The sequence below is a fragment of the Cydia pomonella genome, chromosome 13, assembly GCF_033807575.1.
Source record: "Cydia pomonella isolate Wapato2018A chromosome 13, ilCydPomo1, whole genome shotgun sequence".
Lineage (NCBI taxonomy): Eukaryota > Metazoa > Arthropoda > Insecta > Lepidoptera > Tortricidae > Cydia > Cydia pomonella.
In genome coordinates this window covers 313,129-335,991 of record NC_084715.1, presented here as the reverse complement: position 1 = coordinate 335,991, position 22,863 = coordinate 313,129, and the positions used below count along the sequence as shown (strand labels likewise).

Genomic DNA, 22,863 nt, shown 5'->3' with positions numbered 1-22,863 from the left:
CTAGGTACATTTTTTACTAAATTAAACTTGTCTAAAACAATAAAAATTAAAAAATATATATAAACTTGAATATAAAAAAAAAACAAAAGTTAGTCACCGGGCGAGATTCGAACCCGTAACACTCGTTTCTAGCCGTCCGCGTCTTAACCCGCTGGACCAGACGGCCAGTGGCCGGCAATACGAAATTAGCGACCATATTCTGAGTCGAAATAAAAGCGCATGAAAACTCGAAAACACGCGTTTTCCCAAACATACGACTAATGTAGATCGATTGTATACCCCCAAAAACCCCCATATACCAAATTTCAGCGAAATCGTTAGAGCAGTTTCCGAGATCACAGAAATATATATATATATATACAAGAATTGCTCATTTAAAGGTATAAGATTATACCTACGCAATAATTAATTTGCTATAAAAAAGCGGTACTAAAAATAAATGGATTTTATCCACAAAAATGACAAATTATGAATTGTTGGCTGGTAGAGTTGATTAAATTTTAAAATCTTTCGCTTGCTCGGATATCATTGAGACTTGAGAGATTAGGGGTCTGTTTCACAATGTCCAAGGAACCCACAACACAAACCTTGAGCTTACTGTGGGTCTTAATCAATTTGTGTAAGAATCTCCAATACTTATTTATTATTTTATTTAGTATATGCAAAATGTCAAAGTCTAGTAAAAGTACATAAATTAATCCCATTACGATCGACAAGTTTGGGAATAAAAATAGAAATAATGATAACAATATGAGTTGTTTGTTCCAATTACTGCAATATTACGAAATTACAACCCAAGAAACGAAAATAGTTTCCGAACTCCGAATAAAATTAAAGATGGAAGTTCCGGGTACAGTCACCTGCAATAGCTCGCAAAATTATGTAACGTAATCTTATTTTGACTCTTTTTTGTACTCCAGCACTTCTATTTGTCAATTGAATGACTACCAGTGATATCTAAGGGCGTCCGTCAGCTTGTGCGGACGCTGGACCCGGAGCGAGCGCCCGCGCGCGGGTGGAATTGTAAGTAAATTTTTTTCGTCAACCCGCCCACCCGCTCCGTGCACGCGTGCGAGCTTGCGGACGCCCTAAATCAACTACGTTAGAAGCGCGGCGCGTCTCATCATAATAAATAAATAAATATTATAAGGACGGTTGTGGATACTAGACGACGATAAATATAATAATACATAGGTAGGTATATTAAATATGTACTTATATGTACAGAAAATATCTATAACTTAGGAACAAGTATTTATGATAAACACATAAATAAATGCACTTACTAGAATTCGAACCCGGGACCTCCTGCTTTGTAGGCAGGACACTAACCCATTAGGCTATGAGACCCCCCCGGCGCTGTTCTAATAGCAGTGTTATTATGAATATTCATACAATATAGTACAACTCACAACTGTTGTATTTTTGCAATGCTTCCTTCTAGGCAAAGATCTACGAAACCAAATTAATTTATTATTGTACTGGTAGCTTTTAATTTTAATTTATTTATCATTTTAAGTGTTGTATTTTATATAATCGTGATATAATAGAGAGCTTTTCAGTCGAGCACCGTGAGGTACGAGATTGAAAAGCTTTATTATATCACTATCGTATACAATACTTTTTCTACGAGTCATCAATAATAATATTTTTTTACTATAAAACCTAAAGCAATGAGAATAGGTAAGTAACTAAGTGGACAAAAATACATATACGCGCGAGCCCCCGCCCGCCCGTCCCTCATTTTATGGGAGCGCGACGGCACGTGATATTTTATAGTTGAGTTGGGAGCCCATCCATGAAAGGTACGCAATTATAGTTTGGTATACGAAACCTTAACTCAACCATGATAGTCGACGAGTAGAAAAAGAATATTGTATGCATCAGCACATTATTAGGTATTTATATTATTCGGGCCTCTATTTACAAAAATCGACTTATGCCCATCAATTAAAAAAAAAACCCCTATTATGTATATGTTGCACAAAATACTATTGTAGAGCTAGTTAGGACGCGGGGTGTCACACATATCTGGTGCCTATTTTTGTGCGCTTTGTTGTGGAAGATATTGTGCAGGCGATGGTACAGATATTAAATCCACAGCGACGTCCAGAATACTAGACTTTTTGCATAAAATGCTAAAATGTTATCCTTTGACCCTCTTTTTGCATTTTATCCTCTACGATATAAATAGAGCGCGGGGGTGTTTTTGTGTCAATTTAAGGCTTTTATCCATCTGTCCAGCACAAACTTTGATATACTTGTTAGTAGGTATTAAGAAGTATATCAAAGTGAAAATTAATTGAGTAAAATTATATTCATGAAATAACTACGAGTATTTGAGGAGATGCCATTAAAATGATATGTTTATGAAAGTTAGCTAGGTGCTAACTTTCATAAACATATCATTTATAATAGGTACCTAATGATTAAATATTTATGTCAGACAAATGTCTAACCTAGCACTATGGTCGTTATACTTGTCGCGTCGAATGACGATCCCTTCAAATCTATTTCGTTTGGGCTTAATTTAAAAATAATTGAAGATATGTTTTTACCATATTTTATTACTAAAATATTACATTTCTAAATAAACGAATGTGCAGTTCAGCAGCTTCTCAGACTTTATATGGCATTATGTTAAAACCTGATATCCTTTGAAAAATCAAATTATTTTTCAGGTGACTATTCCAAAATGCCAATTTGAACTTACGTCGATATCAGAATGACATCTAACTGAACTGATTCAGTTATCGTGCATTTCGCTCGTACGACTACAGTTGACGTCAAAGATATGTTTACACTTTTGCACCTTACTCCTCTCTTTCAGCTCTGCAGCACCAAACTCCCTAGGAGGCTCGCCTCAAATCATGGAACTCACAACTCAACAGCACATTGTTACGCATACCAGCTGCGGAACACCTGCTTCTATTCTGCAAGTGTGGAGTCCTCCAAACAACAAAACACATGATCGAATGTTCCTTGTGCTCAACTATGTGAATTGAGGAAGATCTCCCGAGGGCTACACCCAGAGGGCTAGAAGTGGCAAAGCATTGGCAGACAAAAATTTAATTAAAAAGTTTGATCCCTGTACACGAATAAGAAGACCTTACTGCTTTGTAAATATGGCGAAAAACGTACACTTATCTTTGACGTCGACTGTATTTGTCCGTATGTATATGTATACTGGCGGGGCCAGACGCACGGTAAATAAATAACATGATTCAAAGATCATTCTAATATTAGTGTATGTTCGAATTGGCCTGTAAAGCCACATTACGTACACACTATTTTTATTAACAATTTTATGTATTGCATTATTTTTATAGCCGCTTGTTTAACATATCGGCGAACATCGTATTTTGCGAACTATCTAAGTCATCAAACTCTTTACAGGTTAATTTGACAGCCAGACCAATCAAAACGTGTATAATTGTAAATGTAAATTGTAGCCGATAGAGCACTTGGTGAAAACTAGAGATGGGCCGTATATGGAGTTTGACGAAACTGTCTATTCGGACAAATGTTTGGTTCAGATCTTACCGAACCGAATATTCGGCCGAATTATTCGGTTCATCTGTACGACAGGCAAGACTCCATGGCACCGCCATTTGGAAAAAAATTAAATCGAGTAATAATTCTAGTTAGCTAATTCCCGAACCTACTCACAAAATTTCACGAGAATCGGTTGAGGAATAAGACCTGTGGAGGAAAACGGCCGGACGTAAGAAAACATGTTTGCCAAGCTGAAACGGAGATGTTGCGCTCGCTCTTCGCGCTAGCTCGGTCAATAATGCAGTTTAGATACCCAAAATAGGAAAATATTATAATAAAATGACAAAACGACAGGGGTGTGGCGGTTATCCGATTTATTTATTTCAGAAATTTTACATTCCATAGCATGGTTAGTAACAAAATAATCAAGATATTTCCTGAAAATCTAATTTTACTGCAAGCGATTTTTCCATTCGCAAACATCAATAAAATTTTGCCACAATAGCTTCTTTCCCAAAGTATTTCTATATAACCATTAGTTTTTTTCCTATTATGTATATTTATTTTTCAATAGCTTATTTTTCTTATAGGTTTTCTAACTAGTGATTCGCATAATTTCGGGTAACTTTTCTTATTTTAATGTTATGTGGATGAAAATCGTACAATAAAATATATGATTTTAAACAAATATAATGTAGTGGGAGTATTTCACGAATCCGAGCAGAAAAATAACCTGTTGAAAAATAAATATAATAGCAAAATATTCGAATCATTATAAATACTTTCGGGAAAGGAAGCTATTGAGAAAAAAAGTGGTAAAAATGGCGAATGGCAGAAATCGCTACTTGGAAAATACGATTACCTATATTGTTAAAACAAGGTATTAATATACTCTGAGTTGCTCAAGTTTGAAATGTTAAAAAATATATATTTTAAATAAATCGTGCTAAGCGTTTCTTAATTTCTGGGTCAAAATACGTATGGAAGAACTAAAAAACTTTTTAATACCATATATAAATTCTAAAAATCGTTTTCCAGATCCTATTTACAAATTAAAATACAAAGTTGTTTTTATATTTCATAACTACTCTAATTTAATCTTCGTCGAAATTTTATTCAAGAAAAAACTTGATAAAAGCTCAAACCACAATTCTCCGTAAATATTGATATGCTTTGTCATCTGATTTTACTACACACTATCTGTACTGATTATAATTAAGTTCTATGACCGGAAAATGCTTAGCAAAGTTCGTAAAAACTTACCAGCGTTTTCACGACTCGCGTCACACTCGCGCCCGGCACGACCCGACTGCCGCCGCGCACTGCGGCCCGCGCTTATATCTGCACGTGAACTTCCACGCACCGCTAAATATAAGTTATTTCACTTCAAATATGGAACTATTTTTCTAAGAATAGTGGAATCTAGATGTTTTAAGAAGTTTCTAGGCTGTGAAAGAAATAGAAGAGCTGCAGAAATTAACGGAAAAAATTGATGACCATTTCCTGGCCCAGTGACCCTGCCTATGAAGCCGATGGTTCTGGGTTCAAATCCCGGTAAATATAGACATTTATTTGTGCGATGAGCACGGATATTTGTTCCTGAGTTTTGGGTGTGTATATTTGGGTGCCCCACGAGTCAAACCGGGGATCTGGCAGACCTCGTCGGCGATGGCGGGATAACTTAGACTCCTTTTTGAGGGACTGGCCGGTCGTAGCTCAAAACCGGGATGAGTTGAAGAAGAGGGGGGAGGCCTTTGCCCAGCAGTGGGACACAATAGGCTCGTTATAATAAATATATAATGTAATATATCGTTGTCTGAGTGCCCACAAAATAAGCCTTCTTGAGCTTACTGCGGGGCTTAGTCAATTTGTGTATTAATGTTCTATAATATTTATTTAAGTATTTTATTTTATTTATTCATAAAAAAATGTCAGTAACAATAACACTTTTATAAAGTAGTCGTTAGAATAAATTATATGAAAATTGGTATGGAACAGACGAAACGAGGACATTATTAATGGCATTCTTATTAATAGTCTCTGATCTGATCCAAAATAAATGTATTAAATTTTGATGTATACAGTAAATTATTCTAATTCTATACTCATTAAATATTTCTTGGGTCTTATAGTACCCATTCATTCGTATTTTTCTTGCATTAAAAAAATTAAAATAACTTACAATCAAAACATATGTCACATAAAACTGAAGCCACTTATTTGCTGTGTCATTAAAGTTTTCTAGGTTAATTAGGAAACCCTAGCCTATAACTATGTATAACCATGTGCTTCTGACATAAATATATGTTTTGTCCATTACCCAGGAACAAATACTAGTGATACTTAATTAAACACGCAAATAAATGTCCGGGATTCAAACCCAGATTAGGCTCGGGTGAGTACCGACTAGGCAAGGCCGCCGTTACCGAGAAATAGCTACGTAATAAACAGTACACAATGTGGGGGTCTTAAAGACTTAAATATATAATATATTCATCAACTTGAAACCTGAACGTGGATAACAATTATGCTGTAGCTCCAAAGATCTAATTATAGATTTAATTCAGGTATATATTAAGCGTGGGACAGAATAATAATAATAACACAGCTCATAATCTCGTAAAAGCCGAGAAGGACAAGTCCAGTAAGTACCTAGACTTGGCTCACGAGATAACCGCCATGGGGATGTTGTTTTTTTTTTTTAATACCACGACGGTGGCAAACAAGCATACGGCCCGCCTGATGGTAAGCAGTCACCGTAGCCTATGGACGCCTGCAACACCAGAGGTATTACATGCGCGTTGCCGACCCTTTAAAGAAACTGTACACTCCTTTTTTGAAGAACCCTTGATTGTCCTCGGATTCGAAGATCATTGTCCCGATAGTCGTGTCAGCGAACGGTCTCATAGCGAAGAGTCTCGAGCAAACACCTTGAGAGACTCTCGCTAGGTGGTTGGATCAAGCGATGGAGAAGACGGTAGTCTTGGACACGGCGCGCATAGCGGATATTTTTGTTTCTTTTTTGGGACAGCGGTTAAGAGAGCGAGGTTAGGGTCCCCGTTCTGGCTCATAACGTCCAGCAAATATCACTGGCAGCACAGCGCGGTAATGCGGCCAGTATTTTTGGAATTTTTACGCCAGGGATGTGTCGTCTCGGGGATTAACATGAAGTTCATGTTTGCCGAAGCCTGTGGAGGATTATCACTGATGTAGATTGGACGAAGTTTGTTGCGGATTCCGTTTAATACCTATGCTTGTGACGAAGGCTGTGTTATGGATTTAGATGATAGTTGTGTTTTAGTACTTATTTTTTCATTCAATTTTTTTTGTTTAAGAATTAATTTGTCTAGTTTATGTATTTTTAGGGTTCAGTACCCAAAAGGTAAAACGGGACCCTATTACTAAGACTCCGCTGTCCGTCCGTCCGTCTGTCACCAGGCTGTATCTCATGAACTGTGATAGCTAGACAGTTGAAATTTTCACAGATGATGTATTTTTGTTACCCCTATAACAACAAATACTAAAAAGTACGGAACTCTCGGTGAGCGACTCCGGCGGTCTGACTCGCACTTGTACGGTTTTTTTTTTTAGTAAACATGGTTTTTTTAATAGAACTTGAAGTTTCGACACAATTAACCATAATAATTTAAAACTTTGTTTTCAATCCAAAAATGAACACGTAAAGCAACTAACTAGTAAAGTAACCGACTCGAACGTCTCCCGAATCACCCTGTATTAACAGAAATAAATACAATCCTTTGGGGATTTTCTATCGAATATAACTTATTTTTTCATATCGTAAGACCTGTTGTTGAATGTGGGTGATAATCCTATAATATATTAGAAAACTATGAGGGCAAACGTAAGGATTACCTTAAGAATATACTTTATTATAAAATGTACCGTATTTCAAATCCCGGTACGTAGTACAGTCACGTATAAAAATATCGATACGGACAAAGTGCCAAAAATATGTATACACGACCTTATTGTCCATGTATTAAGGCAGTGTATACATATTTTTGGCACTTTGTCCTAGACCTGGACCTAGACAAGACCTAGTTTCCCCTCTGCATTGGAAGGGCAGACGGCAGAGGCTTACGTAAAAACTAGTGCTTAAGCCAGTTCTTGGGATTACTGCAGCATACCTCTTATTTCGAAAAACCGAGACAACGCTAGGAAGATGATGATAACTTAATGCAGGTTTTTATCGATTGCACTGTGAAACGTTTGGTTATTATATAAATAACTTTTGTCCGCGGCTTCGTCTACGTAGACGTCATGATTTCTGTAATAAAATCAAAGTAAGGAAGGCCTCGAGACTCAAATGACACCCTACATAGTTGAAGGTTACATTGAAAAATGTATATTTTTTTTTTTTCAAAAAAATACTTATGACTATATAAATACAAAAGCTTCGCTAAACTGAAGACAATTTGTTGGCGAATGTTAAACTTCGAATCTTCAACTACGTCTACAAAAAAATATATTACTTATTTTTAAAATATGTTACGATAAAGGCTTAAAAACTTTCGAAAATTCGAGAAATTGCTTGCACTTCGTCGTCGATAACTCAATTGACGAGTGCTCGTAGCCTCGTAGACGGGCTACGTTTGTCGTAGCACGCCTACGCCGCGGCGAGTATTTCACAGTAAACAACAACAAACGAGTTGATTATGACGCATGCATCAACCTTAATCAGGGATGTATATTCAGATCTTTGTTAGTTTTCACTGCACCAGCTCGTAACGACCCCCCCCCCCCCCTGATACTTCAAAAACAGATGAGAAAGTTGCATTTTTCCCACAAGAGTGGCAAAGTTTTGGCAGGTGGAAACCTTAGTGATGATTTTGAATGATAAATATTTAATAACGTTCATTTGGATTTGATTTATAATGCGTACAGTTAGTATTTTCCTCGCGTTGGTGTGGTGAAAAATTTTGTGTTTCTTAGGTTAGGTTTAAATATATTTATTCTCATCATCATCTCCTTCCTTGCCGTATCCGGCAATGGCGACTTCATCAACAATTCTGGCAGTGTGAGCCTAAGTACGCGTACTTTACAAGCGAAAAAAGTCGTCGAGCCATAAGTTCGCGTACTTACTCGCCCGTCTATCAGCCACTTTACGGGTTCGAATCTCGCCCGGTGACTAACTTTTGTTTTTTTTTTTATATGTTCAAGTTTATATATATATATTTTTAATTTTTATTGTTTTAGACAAGTTTAATTTAGTAAAAAAAATTATTTAAGATTATCACCTATACACCACCATATTACAATAAATAGTTAGAACCGAGCAAAGCTCGGTCGCCCAGGTACTAAATTATTAAATTCTGAATTTGCATCTTTGCCAGCCCCACCCGGCCCGAGGTGTAAATGTGTGTGTGTGTGTGTCTTGCATACCAGGAGTAAAAAGCAAAATATGTACATAGAACACGATAATTGCGTTATACAAGGTGCCCGTGAGCATTGCGAGAGATTTTAATGGTGCATTCGTGATGGCAACAGAAGCAAAAAATGTTATATGACTTTTTGTGAAATTCGCCAAAAAAAATTTTTCGTTTTGTTTTTTTTTTCTCCTTTTTTTGAACACTCCTGTACATAAAACGTAATTTTTATATTGATAAACACATAATCTAAATTAAATAAAAAGTATATTTTTTAATTTGGGGGTAGCCTGTCGAATAGATTTTTTTAATTTTTCGATGTCAATCAATAGGTATGTCCAGACTAGACCTCAAAGTGGTAATACTGCAGTCAAAAATGTGTTTTGTACCGACTTATGGCGAAAGAATGATTTCGAAAAACATTTAATTATCTCTGAAACTAGGCCTAATCCAGAAAATTTTATATGACTTTTTAGTTTCTAAATATTACCAGGAATGCTTAGTTAAAATGTCTCGCAATGCTCACGGGCACCTTGTATTTATAAATTAGGCCTTTCTAAAAGCTCTGTAAGTAGACCTTGTGAAGTCAATGACTCATTAAAAAAAACAGGATCGACCAAAAAATAATACTTATAATAATCGAGTTTGCTCACAAAAAGTTAAGACCGTCACAAGAACCGGTTGAAAAACGCGACCGGGATGATCTTGTAGAAGATAATACAGATTTACGAAAGCATTTGGACGATTTGGGTCAAACACATTTTAGAAAAACCGGTCAAGTGCGAGTCGGACTCGCCCACCGAGGGTTCCGTACTTTTTAGTATTTGATGTTATAGCGGCAACAGAAATACATCCCCTGTGAAAAATTCAACTATATAACTATCACAGTTCATGAGATACGGCCTGGTGACAGACGGACAGCGGAATCTTAGTAATAGGGTCCCGCTAACCCTTTGAGTACGGAACCCTGAAAAGGTCCCTTCTGTGGACAAAACAACAAAGTTAACGACTCAAGTACATACTGACTGTGCAAGTGTTATTTAAACGTCACATTTTCATAGAAGTTCGTACAGTCCGGGCTGTCAAAACCGCTGCCAACTTATCTTGGTCTAACTCTATGTATGTACCACGTTTTTGTTATTTGAGTCTCAACTACTGAAAAAGAGTATCCCGCCTGTAAGGGTGTAGCGTAATAAGTGGTTTTTAGGGTTCCGTAGTCAACTAGGAACCCTTATAGTTTCGCCATGTCCGTCTGTCTGTCTGTCTGTCTGTCTGTCCGAGGCTTTGCTCCGTGGTCGTTAGTGCTAGAAAGCTGAAATTCGGCATGGATATATAAATCAATAAAGTCGACAAAGTCGTACAATAAAATCTAAAAAATTTTTTTTTTTTAAGGTACCTCCCTTACACGTAAAGTGGGGGTGAAATTTTTTTTTCGCTTCAACCCTAGAGTGTGGGGTATCGTTGGAAAGGTCTTTCAAAACTAATAGGGGTTTTCAGGAAACATTTTTTGATAAAGTGAATATATTCGGAGATAATCGCTCCGAAAGAAAAAAAAAATGTGTCCCACCCCCTCTAACTTTTGAACCATAGGTCCAAAAAATATGAAAAAAATCGTGGAAGTAGAGCTTAAGAAAGACATTAAATGAAAACTATAGCGGATATGATCAGTTTAGCTGTTTTTGAGTTATCGCAAAAAGTTTTCCCTTCATAGTAAAAAGACTTACTTTAATTAGGTACTGATTATGCAAATTTGCCTATTTGTTTAACTCGGGTGAAAGGTACCGTTTCATCCATTGGTTCACAATTTACTATACTTTAAGTTCCAGTTTAGCTTATTGTGACGAAAAAGTAACTACGGAACCCTACACTGAGCGTGGCCCGACATGCTCTTGGCCGGTTTTTTTCATTCTCTTTGCGATGTCTACAGGAAAGGCGTGAATGATGTAACCATACTATAAAATTAGTGTGGCCCAATTTTATTTTACCTACGCTGAAACGCTTGAAAATGAGGTGAAAATAATTTTGGCAAGAATATTGTCAGAATTATTGCCTCCTGGCAATAAGTAATATTGCCATCCGGAGAAATATTTCCACATCGTTAATGCTAATAGCGTCAAAAGGCGAAAGAACAAACGGTTGTAATTAACTGCTGTGTGCTTTGAACTCTTGTGTACAATATTATTATATTTACGATCCAATTTTATGTTGTCTTTTTCAGCTGTTTGGCTGCTACAAATAAAGTATAAAACTGAAAACCCCAAAACATGACTAGGAGCCGTATTCTGATTGTAATAATAGGTTATGAATTTGTTATGGATATCATTTGTCATCGTCAAAAGTTACGACATTGATAGATAATAGCCATAACAAATCTAGACCACATTCATAACCTGTTATTACAATCAGAATACGTCTTCAGTTTGAATTGTCGTACCCATTAAATTCTGTTAAGCTTTTGACGCGTCTGTCTGTCTATGTAGTTGTTCTTTGACTTACTTGACTTATTGTCCTATGTCCCCTAGATGGGGCAGAGGGCGTCCAGAGTGCGCCGCCATCTGGATCGGTCTTGAGCTTCGTGCTTGAGTTCGCTCCAAGTCTTCCCAATAGCCTTCGCCTCTGCAATTATAGTCCGGCGCCAGGTCTGCTTTGGACGGCAACGTTTCCTTTTTCCTTGGGGATTCCAGTCTAGGGCTTGCCTCGGTATGTGTTTAGGATCCCCTCGGAGTGTATGCCCAATCCAACTCCATTTCCGGCGCTTGATCTGCTGGTCGATCCGGGTTTCATTGCAGCATCTCCAGAGGCTGGCATTAGAGATTTTCTCGGGCTAGTATATACCGAAAATGCGGCGGAGGCAGCGGTTAACACAGACTTGTAGCTGGCGCAATATGTCTTTTGTAACCTTCCACGTCTCGGAACCATATAGCAATACGGTTTTTACGTTTGATCGGATGAGTTGTTCTTTGGCTCCTCGAAACTTCTAAAACTACGAAATATACAAAGATCGTGTCATTCACGAAGACCTGCCTTGACTCGTATTTTCAAGTAATTAAAGGTCAGATTTGACAAATCTGCGCGTCATCATGGATGGCACGAACTATATATAAAATACCTACCAATCAACCGCCAAACAGTAGTTTATTAATTTAATAACTAAACAATTTCATATATAAATAAATAAATAAATAAATAAATATTATAGGACATTATTACACAAATTGACTAAGTCCCACAGTAAGCTCAATAAGGCTTGTGTTGAGGGTACTTAGACAACGATATATATAATATATAATTATTAATAAATACTTAAATACATAGAAAACACCCATGACTCAGGAACAAATATCCATGTTCATCACACAAATACATGCCCTTAACAGGATTTGAACCCGGGACCATCAGCTTCGTAGGCAGGGTCACTACCCACTAGGCCACACCGGTCGTCAAATATATATTAAATAAATTAAAACCGTCCACCGTAAGGAAACAGATGAACCGATTTTGATAAAACAGACCTAAGAACCAGCACTAGAAAACCTGCTTTCAAATAAATAAAACGTATCAATTAATTTAATTTTAATGTAATGTTTTAATTTTGACTATGTAAATTGTATTGATTATTTATTACGTGTTATTTATTGTTTTTATTTTACTCTTTTTTTGATGATAATTATTTTAATGAATTGTGATTTAACTGACATACTTATTAATATTACACCAATGACATGTAAAATTATAATTTTATGAATAATTTGAATATGAATATGAATATCCAAATCGGTTTACCCGTTTGAGACCTACGGGGCCACAGACAGGCGCACTCTCTCAGTTGTTACACTTCTGTTTCGGGGGTTAAAAATACATAAATACATTATATAAAATACCTACCAAGTAACCGCCAAAACCGCGTGTTACAACCGACGCGACAAAACCGCCAAGCAGTAGCATATTAACTAAATAAAATTAGCCTTTGCTTTGCCGGTTCATGTAGGTATTAACTAGTGTTAATTTCTACTTACATATCTAGAATTTAAAATATTTATGATGACTTTAGATACATATAATATTAATTGCGCGGTGTAATTAAGACACAAAGCTAATTGTTCTTTGGGTAAAGGTTTGTTAAATTAAAAATACGTAGACAAAGATTTTTTGGTGTGCGTATTTTTGATCATTTTCACAAATGTTAGCATATGTGTATCAAAGCCAAAGAAGAATATTTTGAAGGTATACGTTTAATACGTTTTGTTTCAGTTAAATTAATGTAGTTTTTATTTTAAATAAATTTAATAAATAACATGTAAGTAGAAGAAAAATATTCCTAAAAAAATTTTGTCTGTATCATTTAAATTCACTTTAGTTAAGACATATTTTTATTTTTTCTCATATTTCGGCTTGTAAATCTAAGTAAAATGGAACCTGGACAGGCTTAAGAAAAGTAGTTAAAGACCAAAATAGTAGCACTAAGCGGTTTGATCCTTGGTCGTTTTTCTCTCACGGTTAACTGGCTTTTACCGACTATCACCATAAAATAGCTCAGCCTTGGCCATAGACTACTCAGACACCGCATATGAAGCGCGAACTTCTGCCCGTAACTTCGTCTGCGTGGAGCAAAGGATAACGTTAGAACGGGTCCCGGGTGAGGCACTGGGTCCGACACGTCAGTTTCCTATAGAAAGCTCCGCGTCACCCCGTCATAGAAAACAAGGCGTCGCAGTCGGACGTCTCGGCCCGGACCTGGACCACTCTAGCGTGGGTCATCCTTAAGTATTTCAATATCCTACTTCCAAAATAAATTCTACCAACTGTTATGAACCCTTTAGCCTGTGTCGTTTCCTGGGACTTTCACTATATCTTTACCAAATTGTATCTAAATCGGTTCAGGGGTAGCGTGAAGAGGTAACAGTCAGACAAAGTTACTATTGCATTTATACAACATTTACAGTGACATCATATACTTAGTGACGTAAAAATTACATAAATACAACAGCTGTTGGTACCCCTATTTTACATTACAATAAAAAAAATATCAATAGGCTTACCTATATTTTATCGAAAGTCATTCAACTTTGCCCCCAAAAATCCGATGTCTGGATCAGCATTACATGCTCCGTCTAGTAGCTACGGTAGTCTGTGGCCTTGGACTTGCGACTTGACATTCAGCTGAGTGGCTGGACTTGGTTTATAGCGCAGTCAATGTCTGATAGTAAAGCCGCTTTTCATTGTGGACAGATAATGCTCTCAGAGTTCTGAGACACATGCTGATTGTGATGTCAGAATAATACAACAGGCGTACATTCAGCTGCAGAGATAGTTCCATTGAGATTTCCTGCAAACAAATTTGTATGTAGGGCCCGATCTGATCTCTGCACTAAATGTGACACTTAATAATGATACAAAAGATTAATTTCATTTCAATCATTTTTGCACAAAAAACACATAGAGTTGCTGCATGTATACAATTTTTAAAACACAGAGATCACAACAACACAGAGATTAGAAATAATAATACCTACATAAGTCAAACAAAAAGAAAACAAAAATGCTAAGTCAAATACACATTGACGGAAAAGTTGCATATCTCTCTGAGGACCCAAAATCGCCATACAATAATACGAGAATGAAATGAATGTATGAATGATCCGTTTGCGTTTCGGAATGATTCCATTGTATAAAAGGAAGTATAGATAGGTGTGGTCACAAAGAATTTAAACACGAATTCAAACAAAGATTGACTCCATAATTACTTCAGTCTAGTCAAATTTAAAAACTTTCGTTTTCCCCTCGTTATTTTAGTTATATTTCTGTCTCATGATATCATTTCATTTTGAAAGAAAGAAATAACACAGTATTTCGTCTTACATGCATTCACCCGGAAAAATAACTGTTCCAATTTTTTGCTATCTACGTCAGTCTCTGAGAAAACTGCATTTAACCGATTTGCAAAACCAAAGTGATCCCATTCGTTTTCCGTGAACAAAGTTTTGTACGAAACACTAAAAATACCACCCCTTATTCATAGGTCTGACCAAAAGATTATCTAAATTATTAAATGGGTAGCTATTTATAGACAAAAACAGTTACTTAAGACAGAATTGTAGCGTCTAAGAATCCGTATTCGATTAGTCTTCGTGTTTGTGTTTATAGGGGGCAATTTGGCATTCCATGGTGTTTACTGGAGGTATAACAAGGGGGCTTGAGATCGGGCGCCCATCATACAATTGTAGTTACGTTCTCATACGAAATAACATGAATTGTGGCATAAACCATAGACGTACAATAATATAGAGATAAAGTGGGGGAGGGGGAAGATGACCGAACGAAATGCTCTTACGGAATTTTCAGTAGGAGTAGCAGAGAAAGCACCATCATTGTTTGTCCTTGTCATAAACTATTATTAAACGTATTAAAAAACTTCGTTCGATACATGTGCGGAAATGTCATGTCGGAGCTTACGGCTCGTGGCAAGATATCTCGGTACTCATGAAGTAATGACATACTTTCCGCACTAGCATCGAAATGTACTATTTCAAAAATGTTGTGCCATATCCGCATTTTACTAGGATAATTCACACTCTGTTAACAGAAAAAAAATCATTTAAAAATAATTTTAGAACTAACATTAAAAAACTAACACGAAAAAAGTTTTCTTTGCTTCTTTTCACGGTCCTGCAAACGTATACTCACCCGACGATATATGCATAAGTTTTACATAAAACATTTTTACTCGCTTTATTTTCTTTCTCGGTATAACAACTTTTAGCAAAGAAAACTAGTCACAGAACCGCATAAGCAGTTTGGCGAGTAACTTTAAAATTGATTATGTATATGTGCCTTTGAAAAATAAATGAAAAAAAAAAAAAGATATATTATATGTTACGGTTAAGGTTGTCTGGAAGAGATCGCTCTGTAGCGATAAGGCCGCCTGTTGTTTACCTCTATCTTCATGTTTTTTATGTGTTTCCATATACATTTTTTTTTCAGAGGTTGTGCAATAAAGAGGATTTATATTGTATTGTATGTTACGTAAAAATGTATACCAAGTTGTTTTTAAATGAGAGCGTCTTTTTAGCGGCTTTTCATGTGCCTCTTAGGGCCTGATTCACAATATTCAAGTAAAGTATTGGATACCTAATTAACAAAAAAAAAATACTGCCAGATAAAACTTCCATTTCTTAGCACTTTATCTACCAGTTAAGATTATTTGAAGATTGTGAATTGTGAAACGCCAACGTTGACTTTATTCGTCAGATAAGTGGCAAGTAGCTTATTCAGGACTTTACTTGGACATTGTGAAACAGGCCCTTAAACTGATTGCGGATCTAATCTACAGGGACATAGTTATCAAGACCAATGGAGTGATATATGATAATACATTATATAAAATAGGTACCATTATAGCTACGAGTAGGTTAGATTGTTTCCATGTAATATTATCTTCATCTACCTAGGTATATCTGCTATATAGCTTATGTTGCTGTATAGCTTGAAATTTTAGTACTATATGTAACCGTTTGAGGCACTATACACTTTCTCCATACATTTTCCGTGACGTTGTCGCTATCAAGTAACATTTTTTTAGTGACACTAAATTGCTAACATGTTCAATAATTTTGTTTCAGATATTTTTCATCTTTCGTGTAGCCTGATTGTGTTTATGTAACAGTTTTGATGAAATAGTTAAGCACAGATAGTTGTTTACTTAGTATGGCTAATTAATATTTGGTATAGAGGTAAGTCAAAGTTTACCTGCTAGCTTGCGGGTTTGGTTTTATTTGCCTAACCACTGTAATTTCTACGTTCGTTTCATCTTTACAACTAGCAATTCATTTCTCGTAATGGATTTACGTAATATTCATTAATACTTTATTACAAGCACTGGTACTTCGCGTGGCGCATGTTTACAGCTATGAAAGAACTTCCCCTGCGGCCTGAATGGCGTTCTCGTGACAAAAACAAACTTAAAAGCATATTACGCACAGGTAGATGGTACCTCGATGCAGGTTAATCATCTATAATTGAAACGAGAGTAAAGGATTTAAAGACGTTGGTTGGCTGGGTTGGTTTGGTTTGGTTGGATGGTTGGTTGGTTAATTGGTTAATTGGTTGGTACGAAACGCCAGGTAATATTGGCCACGATCCTATTACACACCTGGGCGATTCCATATGATTTCAACAAATCGGAATAAGAAAGTGTGCTGCATGAACTTCGATTTTAATAACAAAAAAATGATTATATTATTTTTGGTAAACCACATCCATTTTTAGGGTACCGTACCTAAAAGGTCAAAAGGATGGTGTGACTCTGTCCGTCCGTGTGTCTATCACATTGCTAAATATCTCGAGAACTACTTTAGCTAATATCGATTTGAAACTTGGAATAGTAATAAACAATGATAACCCAGATACAATGGAAGTGTATTTTTTTATGAAATAATACGAGTTTTGAAGGAAAAATAAAAATAATATATTATAAAACTTTTAAAAAGATTATCATGAAACGTTGCTAGCCGCGTATATAGTGCAAGAATATGTACGCGTGTACGTTAGCAAACCATACTGTCGGTCGCACTAACATGGAAGAGTAATAGAGACACAAAGCGTTTCTTTATCATATATAGCGCAAGCGAAAGCTAAGTCAAATGAAAATTAATACCTGAGTTGAAGCATTAACTGGGCTACTTTAAGTAAAATTTTGATAAACACGTTTTCTTAGTAAATAATTATGAGTTTTGTCTATACCTAAACAAATCACTTGTATAAAAATCATGAGGAATCCTGCGGCAACCTTACCTACTAGACGGTATTGCCAGATTTTGTTCCTACGTACGTTGTTGCTAACAAATAGATGTAGTATATACGAAAAGTCTGTAGATGCTTTACCTTGCTTCCGAATAGCATGAATAATTCTATGAAAACTGATCAGTAGGTAACGATGACGAACATGTGTCAATTTTACCTGTGTTCGTTTTCCTTTAATAAAATATTATTTTGCAAGTTTTTTTGATAAGTTATTACAAAAATCAAGTCCTCGGTATATGCTTAACGTATAAAATTTACTACCTTATAGATATTTGCTTTTGTCTAAATCATATTTCAGTTTTTGAGCAAATTTGTGATAAGGTTGTCACGTTTGATGGTACCTACCATAGTGATCAATCCTATAAGCAATAAAATTCAATTCAATTTAATGTTTTATTTCAGGCTTCAAGCCCATATTATGTTAGTAATACAATGTGCTTATGAAACTAAATGTTAGTAATAGTACATTACTATAGAGGCCGGAAAACGTGGGGTTGCAGGCCAAGTAGATATAGACGACTGAGCGTAGCAAACCGGAAAGAGATACGCGGCTCAAACTTGCAATTAAAACAAAAAATTTAGTCAATTTTTTTTGTGGCGACCTACTCGGCTCGCCACTCTACCAGCGGTGCACTGCTCGTTGCGCCACCGCCGTTGCTTAGCAACGAATATGCACAACAAATCACCGTTGTTGTGCATATTCGTTGCTAAGCAACGGTAGCGTACCTATATTTGTTGATGGTTGAATGCCAAGACGTTGTATGACAATTTGACGTTAAAAAACAAAAGAAGGTTGCTTTAAGGTTGGTTGAAGGTGGTCCTAGGTGTGTAAGGCAGTATGAAATTCCTTTACATATCATCTTCACTCATCGCACCTGATATGTAGTATTTCCGGACCTAATTTGACATAAGTCATGTCATCATTTCATAGCAAGTTTGAGAAAAGTATTTTGTTAAGCTAGTATCGTCTTTTATTATGGATATTTAGAAAATTATGGAGTAATACTTAGATACAACAATAACTATTAAATTCAAAAAAACTTAAACCTCTACGCGTTATGCTTAAAAAATCCATTTATGCCAAAAATGCCTTACATCATTTTGAAAAAGAGCTGATACTGTTCAAACTGCTGGATCGATTTCTATCAAACATATTAGCTAAGAACCACCGCAGGGATGCGATTTATTTACGTGCTTCCAGGTAATAATTTCGCTTCGAAATTGAGTCATCTGTCACAGATAGACAGACAGGCAGATGGACAAAAATTGATGTCAAACATATAACAACCCTCTTTTTGGGACGAGTGTTAATAATTATAACCATGGTTTGAAAAGTGTCAGCTCTTTCCCGAAATAATGAAAAATGCCATAAAATGGCTTAGAATCTTATGATTAGCGTAGGATTTCTATAATTTTTATTGTATAGTTATATCGAAGAGAGGTTGAGCGCTCTCTCTCTGAAGTGCCGATTAATACGAATTCCTTCCTAAGTTTCATTACCCTGGCGATATCAATTTGCCATTGCGTTCGATAAGCACTTCGCAGTCTTCGTTGTTACTTAACAACTAATTAGTCATAATAAACTCTTATTTATAATATATCGCGCAAACGGATATGGATTTAATTTAGAAACGTATATTAAATGGTACGGAACCCTTTATGGGCGAGTCCGACTTGCACTTGGCCGCTTTTTTTAATAAGTCTAATTATTTATTTACGTGCATTCTTTCGCCAATAATATAATATTTACTATTTATGGACCGTTTCATTTTACTGGAAACACAGTGGTAGATTTGATGGAATTTAATTATCAATCAGGCTATGACTATAAAGCAAAATTATCACAATCGTCTCGAGCAATGGATCCAACGCAAATAATAAAAGATAAGATGAGCGTTTATTCTGTATAATTTGAATTAACCTGGCAGTACATAGTTATTACTTATTAGCAGTCAACAAATTATATCATCATCATTATCATCTCAGCCGAAAGACGTCCACTGCTGGACAAAGGCCTCCCCCAAGAATCTCCACAACGAACGGTTATTCGCTGCCCTCAACCAACGGTTTCCCGCGACTTTAGCCATCTAGTCGGGGCGGGGGCCTTCCCACGCTGCGTCGTTTGGTACGTGGTCGCCACTCGAGAACATATTATATACCTAAGGATATTTATTAATGTATCATTTTTATCAATTATCATATAATAACCACACTAATGGCTCACGATGATTGGCCCCTTCAGTCTTAATCCATGGCAGCAGAGATATCTTTTCTACAAAACTAAGGGTAAATAAATATCGTTGTACTTTCGAGGGCCAACCATTGAGGTAGGGTAAAGGCACCAGTAGTCAGCCTTTTTACGAAATTTCTATGTTCAAGAACGTCTCATTTGCCCACTAATTGACCAATAAGAATTATGAATGTTTTTACTTTTCAATAATTTAATAAAGTTTAATTATTATAAAGAATAAAACGTAATTAAATTAAGCTTTTGGAAATATTTCATTAAATATAATGAAAGGGCATTTTTGCCAGTAATCAGCCCCTTGTCTACCAATACACAGCCTTTAAGTACCCAGTGTCCAGTGGTCAGCCACAAGATGACTACTGGGTATTAGATGTATTTCAATCAAATAAAATCATAATAATGTAAATATTTAAATGTGCTTGAATTAACGACTTACATTGCATTTGAAAATAATAAAAAATCTTGAAACCTATGGTCAGCCTCCCTCGGCTGACTTCTGGGTTTACGACCTTTTTAAAATTACTGCCCTAAACCCAGTAGTCGGCCAGAGGTGGCTGACTATTGGATTTTGTACAAAAAAGTAGTTCCCAATAGGCAGCCCCCTTAAAAATGTTATTTTAATATGGATTTATATTATATTTTTACTTTTTCCAGATAAATTAAGTATTAATTATGTGAAATAGTGCACATTCTTTAAAAAAAATATCACATATCGGCTGCTAACGTCTGATCAAAATACCATGTGACGTTCCAAAAAAAAATGGCGCATATCACATATCCCTTTATGTCAGAAGACAGCACTTCTTTGAAGTAGTGTTGTGGTTTATGCTAGACAATTCTTTTAAAAATTAAGTTACTTTTCAATTCATACTTTATTAATCTATAATAACGCCTACTTTTGGCATGAAAATCTGAAAAACTTTGATATTTACAAGCAAAAATAAGCAAGAAAGGCTGACCACTGGTGCATGGCTGAGCACTGGTGCCTTTACCCTAGTTGAACATGATCAAGTACTTAGATTGTAGTAGTAGTAGAAGTATTAAACTAATTATTCTAGAAAACATCAATTAAATGTCGTTAACATTCGGTAAGGTAAGTACAAAGGTGAACTTATCTATTGAGGAATATTTTCCAGTAACCCTTTCAGTTTGTGTGAGTCGGGTTAATTGTTCTTTGGTTTTCTACTTCAGCGCATATCCAATACGTATCTATTAACTTCTAAATTCAGCTCGTTATCATCCCCATAATTGATAAAATGGTCGTGTAATGGTTAAACAATAATTTGTCCTTCGCTAATCGAGTCGGAAGCCTATCTGTCTCTTTATTTTTTAATTTTTTTATTAATTAAAGTTCTAAACATTAAATTAATCGCAGAGTTTCATATTTCTTAACTGCTAAGCCAAAGACAGCTTGGTTACAGCCAGAGTTCGGACTAATGCACTATTTAGTTATGTTATAATATTGTACACATGTTACATTAATATTATTCTAATGTTATCCTTTATAAAATATTTTCATGGTTATTAGATGATAACATGTATGTACTTCTTATATAAATAAATCTATACTTACGCATTGAATAGTGGGAGCGTGCACGACTGTCACGCAACCTAGTGTCCTAGTGTTACGACATTTTTATACTTGTACCTATTGGTCTTTTGACATGAAATCATTATTTATGGGAATATGAATAAAAATGTAAATTTTGACATCGTAATTATTATTCTAGTCTATTTTATTTTGATTTTTTTGATTTTGAGTTGCCAGAGCTCAACGAGGGGCGGGAGGGGGTTAGGGTCGGCAACGCGCATGTAACTCCTCTGGAGTTGCAGGCGAACATAGGCTACGGATACTGCTTACCATCAGGCGGGCCGTATGCTTGTTTGCCACCGACGTAGTATAAAAAAAAATTGAATCAATAAACAATAATGATAAATTAGGTACAGTTTAGAATACATTTTAATTTAATAGGGAAATAATTTATACCAATTTAGCAAAACGCTGTAAGATAATATATATAGGTATAATAACAATTCGATGTTCAACAACTGGTTGCTTGTTGCGGTTCCCGATGGCAACATTATTTCCTTATTATTCCAAGCAACTATGGGCGGATTAAGAAGGCGCGGGGTCCTTAGCACAATAACTCGCGGGGCCCCCTGGTTTGAAAAAAAAAGATTAAGTGCGAGTTGAACTCGCACCCCGAGGATTCAGTACCATAACAACATTTTTATGATGTCTTAATTTCTTTTGACTAGTTCTCGATTAGTTTATAACATGTAATAGGTACATTACCGATTTTTCCCTAGTTTGCGAATTTTTAGATTTCGGCTCGCCTGCTGCTCGGCCTTAGTTCTTGCTCGAAACTACGACTTGCTGGGATACATCCGGCCTACACGAATGCAAAGCCCTGCATAGGGACCCCGCTGTCTTTTTATAAGGGCTTTGCAGCAACTTGGCATATTTCGGGCGCCCGGCCAGCCGTAGAGGAGCGCGTCCTTTGGCCTACTACGGGTTCAAAGCTGATCATCATTAGGCATTAGCTGTAAGGTGCAATTTGTTATTTGTAATAATAAATAAATAAATCATCCTTCCTTGCTTTTCACTAATATGTTTTTTTAACACAGTATCTTCTTTTGTCCGTTTCCGAGCTCTGCTGTTTCCTGCAGCTTAGCCATGCACAAAAGTTTTGAGACACTCTGCACCTTCGGTTTTATGCTAAACAGAGTGTTTCTCGTCTCTGCGCAAGCCTAAAAATTATTTAAAACATCCAGATTCAGACTAACCAAACCAAATCAAAAACTACCATAACGACCCATACTATGCCCTATTACATACGAGGCCCTAAAATCTACAATGCTATTCGTGAACAAATATCCACTATATAAAATGATAATTCATTTTATAATGAGTAAAAAAAATGGCTAATTGAC

General features: G+C 36.0%; 1 protein-coding gene across 1 annotated transcript in view; it reads right to left on the bottom strand.

The window, feature by feature from the left end:
* LOC133523947 (uncharacterized) overlaps positions 1–6,642 on the bottom strand; it is a 50,104-nt gene extending 43,462 nt beyond the window's left edge. Inside the window, exon 1 of the mRNA XM_061859670.1 lies at positions 4,759–6,642. The gene's annotated coding sequence lies outside the window, so the exon portion shown is untranslated. The remainder of the gene's footprint in view (positions 1–4,758) is intronic.
* Between the last annotated feature and the right edge of the window lie 16,221 nt (positions 6,643–22,863).